Here is a 9910-nt window from a genome sequence, read left to right as displayed (position 1 = left end):
AGCAGGATATAGCTGGGATACAGAGTTAATAAAATGTAGCTAATAATAAAAATAAAAATAAATATATAACAAAAAACAGCAAAAAATGTTCCTGGTTTACTTTCTTTAGCTTTTCAAAGCTCATCTTAATTTTTCCTTGTGAGGACCTCTGGCTTTCCAGGCCCATGGGTTATTGGAAACTTTGGAAACAAAACCAAGCCAAACAAAACAAAAATGGCTGTCATAAAACACCATGTTCAAAACTGTCTTAGAGAAGCAAGAGTTTATTTGGGCTTAAAGTTCTAGATGTAGGGTCCTTAATGTGGAGAAAGAGATGGCACAAGTCTTTCAGAAAAACAGTGAAGAGGTATATAGCAACTAGAAGTGGGAGAAGCCCATAAACTCTGTAAGTCGACCTCAGTTGTGTATCCCCTCCAGCAAGGATTCATGTCTCAAATTTTCCACCATTCTTTCCCAAAGCGCTACCAACTATAGATCAAGAGCTCCAATACCTTAGCCTAGGGTGTGGTGGGGTGGCTTTTCTCATTTAAGCCCCATATATAAGTGACTAAGGAGCTTGATAGGTGGGTGCAAAATCACAACAAATTATGTCATGTATTGGTTACAAAGCTTTATTAAAGTCTCCTGTATAAGCCAATTGATTAAAGACATAAACTTTCCCACTTTACATGAGGAAGGAGAGGCAGCATTCCTTCATGGAAATTGAAAGTATGTTTTAAAATTGATGGGAAGCTTCAACTAGGACATAATCCCCTGACTTCTATGGCACCATCAACATGCAGGGAGGAAGAAAAAAAAAATGTGCCAGGCAACGTTTGAGTTTGTGAGTTACTATTTCTCCTATACACCTTGCCAAAATATAGTTGCTAACAATGTAATTAAAGACAAGTAACCAACTTTGAAATTACAGTAATATCAATGCCGAATTGAAAGATGCTAAAGGAAAAACAATGATGCTATCCATTTTCACCTAATTCTCTTGTCTAGTTCTTGAGCCTTCTAACTCTGCAAATAGCCCAAAGGCACACATACTTTCAGAAAGTGCTCTCTCTCTCTCTCTCTCTCTCTCTCTCTCTCTCTCTGTGTGTGTGTGTGTGTGTGTGTGTGTGCGTGTGTGTGTGTAGAGATGCAGTGGTGCTGGGGATAGAACTTGAGGTTTTATGCATGCCAGGCAAACACAGAACAACCTCCAAGCACACACATTCACATCTCTGCAGTGTTCATAGTATCAGAAATTAGAGTGGATAAAAGACAGCCATCCATGTTTGTAGCAGCTTTATTTGTAATAGCCAGAAGCTGGAAACAGCCCAGATGCCCCTCAACTGAAGAATAGATGCAGAAATTGTGGTACATCTACACAATGAAGAATTACTCTGTAATAGAAAATAAGGAAATCATGAAATTTGCAGCTAAATGGTGGGACCTAGAAAGGATCATCCTGAGTGAAGTATCCCAGAAGCAGAAAGACACAAACGGTATATACTCACTCATATAGACATATAACATACGATAAACCTACTAAAATCTGTACATCTAGAGACTCATCAAGAGAGAGGACCCTGTCTAAAATGCTCAATCCTCATCCCAAAAGGCAAAGAGGATGGACATCAGAAGAAGAAGAAAACAGGAAACAGCCTAGGAACATGCCACAGAGGGCCTCTGAAAGGCTCTGCCCTGCAGACTATCAAAGCAGATGCTGAGACTTATGGCCAACTATTGGGCAGAGTGCATGGAATCTTATGTAAGAAGTGAGAAACAGTAAGATCTGGAGAAGACAGGACCCCCACAAGGAGAGCAACAGAATCAGAAAATTTGAACACAGGGGTCTTCCCAGAGACTCATACTCCAACCAAGTACTAGGCATGGAGATAACCTAGTACCCCTGCATAGATGTAGCCCATGGCAGTGTAGTGTCCAAGTGGGTTACATAGTAATGAGAAGAGGGACTGCCTCTGACATAATCTGATTGGCCTGCTCTTTGAACACATTCCCCTGAGTGGGGAGCAGCCTTACCAGGCCACAGAAGATGACAATGCACCACTCCTGATGTGATCTGATAGACTAAGATCAGAAGGAAGGAGAGGAGGACCTCCCCTATCAGTGGACTTGGGGAAGGGCATGCATGAAGAAGGGGGAGGGAGAGTGGGATTGGGAGGGGAGGAGGGAGGGGTTTATGGGGGATACAAAGTGACTAAAGTGTAATTAATAAAATAAAATAAAATTTAAAAAATCCATTAGAGTTTACAGATAATAGAAAGACAAATAATATTCAATCGCAAATTTTGAATTCATATTTTAAATTACAAAAAAACACAAATTTATAAGTAGCAATGTTTTATACATTTTAATGGAGGTAATAACCACAATGCCCTCCTCTTGACACCATTTCTTCTATATGAGGTTGCAGGTTTGAATGTGATGCTTAGTATTTTTCAACAGTGTTCCAAGTTGATCTTATTATCTACTGGAACAGGCTGGAGAGGGGCTGAAATTTTTGGACTTAGTATTTTTTTAAGATTTGTTTTATTTTTTATTATGGGGGGAGAGGCAGTACTCTTGCATACTGGTGCCTGCAGAGGTACGAGGCTTCAGATCCTTCTGAAGCTAGAGTTGCAGGTGTTTGGGAGACACCTGTTGTCAATGCTGAAAGCCAAACTTGGGTCTTCTGCAAAAGCAGCAAGCACTCTTACTGGCTGAACAATCTCCTCAGAGCCTGGACTTAATATTTCAATAGTCTTGTCCCTTTGAGTTTGTTTCTTTAATCTGTGAAACCCATGATGAGCTTGGCCTTCTCCTTTTCAGTCCAGTTCTGAACTTTATCCTTCTACTCCTATAAGAGACAGGACCAGCTATACATCATCTTTCCGTTGTTTAGCTCCTTGGTACTACAACTTCCTGTTTTGTGCATCTCAAGACAGCCATTTTGTACAACATACCCCAAAATTTTCTTGTTATTTGTAGCAGGAGGCAAAACCCAGCATCTATTAAGATTCAGCTTTAAACTAACTGATTTTGAAATTATTCTCTACAATTTAAACAGTTAAATTGTTTTGGAGTCTATTTTAATCAGAGTAGGAGGGGTTGAAAGAAAAGCATTTAAATTGCTCAGGCTGTCTTGAATGCTGATAAGCCCTAAAGAGGTCTATAAAAATCCTAAGCTATAGGTTATAACCATACATGGTCCTTGGTTGGAGAAACAGCCTCATAAAAGACCCCTGTGCCCAGATATATTTGGTCCTTGTGGAGCTCCTGTCCTCTCCAGGTCATATTAACTCCCCCCTTCTTTCTTATGATTCCCTGCACTCTGCCGAAGGTTTGGTTATGAGTCTTAGTATCTGCCTTGATACACTGCTAGGTAGAATCTTTCAGAGGCCCTCTGTGGCAGGCTCCTGTCATGTTGCTTGTTTTCTCCTACATCCAATATCCATCCCATTTGTCCTTCTAAATGAGGATTGATCATCTTACCCCTTAAAGATATCTACACCTCTCTTTAAATTTGAAAGTACATTCCTCATTGACATTTTTATTTCTATTCCTTCAATAACTATAACAATGAAATAATTTAAAAAATCTTTTCAATTTTTGTGACTAAACACCATGATCAGGGCAGCTAATCAGAGAAAGTGTTTAATTTGGGACTCTTGGTTCCAGAGAATCCATGACTATTACAGCATGGAACATGGCATCCTACAATGGACATAGCACATGAGCAGTACCCGAGAGCTTACATCCTGATCCACAAGCAGGAGGCAGAGAGGGAATGGTTTTTGAAACCTCAAAGCTAGCCTCTTTCATAACCTAGAACCTCTGCTCAGATGTAGCCCATGGTAGCTCAGTATCCAAGAGTATTCCCTAGTAAGGGGAACAGGGACTATTTCTGACGTGAACTCAATGGTGGGCTCTTTGACCCACCTCCCTGAAGGAGGAGCAGCCCTACTAGGCCATAGAGGAGGACTTTGTAGCCAGGGAATCTTATGAAAGAAGGGGGAGACAGAAAGACCTGAACAGGACAGGAGCTCCACAAGGAGAACATCAGAAGCAAAAAAATCTAGAACAGGGGTCTTTACTGAGACTGATACTCCAACCAAGAACCATGCATGAAGATAACCTAGAAACCCTGCACAGATATAGCCCATCGCAGCTCAATGTCCAAGCAGGGTTTCTTAATAAGGGGAACAGGGACTGTCTCTGACATGAACTCAGTGGCTGGCTCTTTGATCATTTCCCCCTGATGGGGGAGCAGCCTTACCAGGCCACAGAGGAGGACAATGCAGCCAGTCCTGATGACTGAGAGGATAGGGTCAGATGGAAGGGGAGGAGGATCTCTCCTATCAGTGGACTTGGAGAGGGGCATGAGAGGAGATGAGGAAGGGAGGGTGGAATTTGGGAGGGAATGAGGGAAGAGTCTACAACTGGGATGCAAAGTGAAAAAAACTGTAATTAATATAAAAATTTAAAATAAAGAAACTGAAGAGAAAGACATGAACCAACAATTCACAGAAGATATATTTAATGACCCTCTGTGATGATTTGAAGAAGACTGCTCACCCCTAAGTAGCTCATATATTTGAATACTTGGTCTACAGTTGTTGGAATTGTTTGGGAAGGATTAGGAGGGGTGGTCTTTTGGAGGAGATATATCACTGGGTGCTAGCTTTGAGGTTTCAAAAACCATTCCCTCTCTGCCTCCTGCTTGTGGATCAGGATGTAAGCTCTCGGGTACTGCTCATGTGCTATGTCCATTGTAGGATGCCATGTTCCATGCTGTAATAGTCATGGATTCTCTGGAACCAAGAGTCCCAAATTAAACACTTTCTCTGATTAGCTGCCCTGATCATGGTGTTTAGTCACAAAAATTGAAAAGATTTTTTAAATTATTTCATTGTTATAGTTATTGAAGGAATAGAAATAAAAATGTCAATGAGGAATGTACTTTCAAATTTAAAGAGAGGTGTAGATATCTTTAAGTAATGATGAAGAGGAGAGGGCTACAGCTGGGATGCAAAGTTAATAAACTTTAACTAATATTAAAAAAATAAAAATTTAATTAATAATGTTAAATGTTAAATATCAATGTTAAAGAAATTTGTGTAAAAAGAATATTCCTTTACCAGAAGAACTATAAATTAGTATAGCCCTTCTGAAAGTCAGTTAGTAATGTAATTATATATGAATAGTTTAAAACAAGTAATGTTCTAAAAGTATATTTCTAATAATCTATCTTTTGGGAATGATAGATTTCCCTAGAAAATATGTGGGAAACAATATTCCTTATAGCATTGTTATAAGAAAGAGAATAAATAATAACCCATATGATGGTATTTTATGATGTCATTAAAATTTTGTTTATAATACCATTTAATGATATTAAAGATGAAGAATAATGAAGTCAGAATACACTCACACATATGCACACATGCACATAAATGGATAGATGAAGAGAGAGAAACAATTTGGTTAAAAGACAATCCTCAGAAAATTGAAGAAGGGGAGATGGTAGTGATAATTAAAGCAACACTTTAAGGCTCAAATAATAAAATACTGTTTCCAAATTTATGCTGAGTAGAAACAAATAAAATACCCATCTTTCCTACATTTACACAGTAGCAGCATGTCCAGCGAGATTTTTCTTAGTTCAGTATTTAATTTCTTACAATCCCAAGAACTACAGTCTCATGTTCACCATTATGTTAATAAATTTACCCTCTCTGAAGAAATTCAACATTTAAACTCTATCCTTGGTCTGCTAGTCTATATTTTTAACCCTCTTTAGTGTGCACTGCTAAGTGCTTAGATGGTTGTCTGAGGAAGTGTGTGTGTGTGTGTGTGTACATATAAACATATATATGAGTCTCAGACTTTCTATGGATGAATTATATATTTTTCAATTTCACAGTGGACAAAATCAATATATATTCAGAAGAAACTGTGTTTTTTTTTTTTTTTTCATGTTTGTAGCAGCTTTATTTGTTTTTTTTTTTATGTTATTTTTTTTTATTTTTTTTATCAGTTACATTTTATTAACTCTGTATCCCAGCCGTGTCCCGATCCCTCATTCCCTCCCAGTCCCTCCCTCCCTCCCTCCCTCATCTCCACCGTGCCCCTTTCCAAGTCCACTGATGGGGGGGACCTCCTCCCCATTCATCTGATCCTGTTTTATCAGGTATCTTCAGGACTGGCTGCAAAGCCCTCCTCTGTGGCCTAACAGGACTGCTCCTCCCTTCGGGGGTGGGGAGACCAAAGAGCCAGTCATCGAGTTCCTGTTAGAAATAGTCCCTGTTCCCCTCACTTTGGGAAACCAATTGGTTACTGAGCTACCACAGGCTACATCTGAGTGGAGGTTCTAGGTTATGTCCATACATGGTCCTTGGTTGAATGTCAGTCTCAGAAAAGACCCTGTGCCCAGATGTATTTGGTCCTTGTGGAGCTCCTATCCTTTCCCCATCAGACTAACTCCCCTTCTTTCTTATGATTCCCTGTACTCTGCCAAAGGTTTGGTCATGAGTCTTTGCTTTGAAAACACTGCTAGTTAGAGTCTTTCAGATGCGCTCAGTAGACTCCTGTCATACGTTCGATGCACATCCCATCTGTCTTTCTAAATGAGGATTGATCATCTTACCCCATGTCCGCTCAATTGATTATCTTTTTTAGGTGTATAGATTTCATTATGTTTATCATATCTTATAGGTCTATATAAGTGAGTATATCCCATGTTTGTCTTTCTCCTTCTGGGATATTTCACTCAGAATGATCTTTTCTAGAAACTGTGTTTTAAATATTTTCCTGCTGTAGCACAAAGTCTTTCATCGTTACAGGTAGCAATCTGTGGTACTGAGGCACTGTCCCAGCCAGATCTAGTTCAGGGGAGACAAGCAATGCTTTACAGTAGACACTGTACAATAAATATTTGATATAAATCTTTTTCAACGTATGGTATAAAGGTCTTTCATGGCACAGAGCAGTGTCACTAAACCACTGTCCCAGTCAGCCTTAGGTCACAGAAGACAAGCAATATTTCACAGTGTTCTATGTCACTGAATTTTTTTACATATGTGCTATATGCATTCTTGATTTACAATTTCAATTGCTATGTGTTTTTTTCAGTATGAAGCCTTTGTAAGTGAGAAGCTTTTTCCTAACATAAGAATAGCACCAAGTTGTTAAATAATGACAAAATAGACAATACTCTCATAAATTTTATAGCATCAATTTTCACAAAATGCTTCCATTGAATTTTTCCAAACTTTTATATGCTCCATCAAAATGATGCTTGATTCTAACAAAGAAATATATACAGAATATGAATGGTTTTATGGTTTGCTTATATCATCAAACATTATAACAATGAAATTAGATAAACATCAGAGCTTGACACCTTAGCAAGATAAATTTCTTTGCTAATATGGTTTATAATTAAGCAGCAAGGTTAGCACATTCTTTACTACTTTCTAGACAATAAATCAATCTATGAGTTGCAATGTCTTCTGATTTTCTTGGTATAAATGCTGTTATTATAATCAACTCCAAATCACAATGTAACATGCCTGAATGCATGATGGAAATTTTGCACCATTAGAAAATATTCCCATGCAGAGATAGAATAGAATAGATATCAATCATATGAGGAATTAGCAGTAGTATTAAATGTACTACAATAAATACTATGCTCTGGTTTTTGAATATTCACTATATTTTCTCTTAACAGAATTTTAATAACAGCATTGGAATTTATGTTTTGATAAAATTAAAATGTGCATTGAACAGTTAGCTTTCAGAAACAATGAAAACTTGCCAGTCATCTCCTACAAGTTGATGAGTAATAACTACAGAACAATAGTGGCATCTGTGTGCATTTCAGTGTCTTAATATGTTTATCATCTTAAGTAATTTGCTTATCATGCATTTCCTCTTTTTCTTGACTGTTCTCTACTTTCATTAACATGCTTAGATGACAAAAAAAAGGGCACCGCCTATGAATGTCATTTAGGGGTTTGACCAAATTGGAGAATGGCTCATCTAAAAATTTAAAGGTTGAGTGCATCCTTTGCCAACAAAACTGAGTGTCCTCAAAGACACTGTGACAGACCTCGATAAGAACACGGTGAATTTTAATATTTATGCTGCCAAATCATATGCTTTTCTTGTAGCAGTAACACAATGTTAAGAAAGTTGAAATTTAAGTTAAATTTGGTGACACTTGGAATCCAGTTTGTCTTTCACATTTTTTTACAGATTAAAAGTAATTTCATTATCATCTGCCTCCAATCAGAAGTCTTTCTTAGACTTACTCCATACCACCTCCTTTGAAAATGGTTGTTTTAGTTTTTGTTTATTATCTTCCTTTTGTCATGGTCTTGCAGTGCTAAGGATTAAAACCAGGGCCTTAAATATTAATCAAGCCCTTCATCAGTAAGCTACACCCCCAGCCTGTGTATATTTTCTTTTCCATTTCAAATATGGTTGCTCAGATTTCTTCTTATTTAATCCTTTTGGGCTCTTGAAATCAGTACCTTCTGATCTGTTGGCTTTGAAAATAATATGAGTGTCTATTTAAAGCATTTTTATTCTTTCCCCTATTTTTCTACCGTACACTGGGATTTGAGTTGCAGGTTTTTTATTTTTATTTATTTATTTTTTAATTTTTAAGGCTTCTTTCTTTTGCTCTAGGTATCTAATATACGCCTCTCTCAATCCTATTTGTTCTTTCTATGTCTCAGACTGCCCTGTCTTCCCATATTCTAATTCTATTCTCAATTGTCTTTAATCATTTGCAAACTGAACCTATTAATATCTTGGTATGTTTTTTTGGTACTAGTCCTTCTATTTCATTTCTTCTCATACATCTAAATTCTAAATCAGTATTATTTCTCTTTTCATCTGTTTTCAAAAACATTAACCTTTATTGCCTATCTTAATATTACTGGTATGTAAATCTATAAATATTTTATTTATTTATTTCCCAGATTTCAGTGTTTCTTCTTTTGCATTTGGCTATTTATTTCTGATTCAAAGGATTTATTTAATTTAATGCTAGATATTACATTTATTTAATATGATGCTAATAATTTTAATGATTCCATTTAATGTTGTCTTTTAGAAAGGATTTTTTTTCTATGACTAGGAGTTAAAATAAGATCCAGTCAACTTAGCCAATAAAGGCCATTTATCTATCATTTGTCCTTATTACAAAGATATAGCCATCTCATGCTCTCAAGAAAGAAAAAAATTCAATAAAATTTCCTTTCCTTATTGTTCAAATTTCACTATATTCTTACATATGGGGAAAGATTTAGCCAGATCCCAGGCAATTAAAGATTAAATAGTATGGGCTTGCTGAGAATTGATATCATGAATGAATAGATCAGTGAATGAAATACAGTATTTAGGACTTAGAAAAGAACTCTGTATTTAATTGATTAATACTCATTGTAGTTGTGTCTCTGATTTATATTTTGATAAAAAATGTAAACACCTGTGTTTACTTCAGGGCAGTGAATATACTTTACATACGTAATATGTATATATATGTAATATATAATATATTATATACAATATATATTATTGTATTTATTATACTCTATTATTTTATTCTATATGATAATATATGTTTATAAATATTATAGGATGATATAATAATATAATATATGATAATATAATAAATATAACATTGTATTTATAATATTTAGTATATTTGTATATTATAATATTTATTAAATTTATAATATTATTATAGTTATCAGAACTGTGATGTTATTTTTTGGTCAAGAAATTTCTTCATTCTGATACTTGTATCTTGCCTAGTATAGTTCTTAGAAGACATCTATTTGGTTACAATACTAAGAATCCATGACCACTACCAATATCATTTATATTTCCATTCTAAATTCATTATTAGTTATTAAAATTCTGC

This window comes from Meriones unguiculatus, chromosome 12 (assembly GCF_030254825.1).
Source record: "Meriones unguiculatus strain TT.TT164.6M chromosome 12, Bangor_MerUng_6.1, whole genome shotgun sequence".
NCBI lineage: Eukaryota > Metazoa > Chordata > Mammalia > Rodentia > Muridae > Meriones > Meriones unguiculatus.
This window is presented reverse-complemented; position numbering follows the sequence as displayed.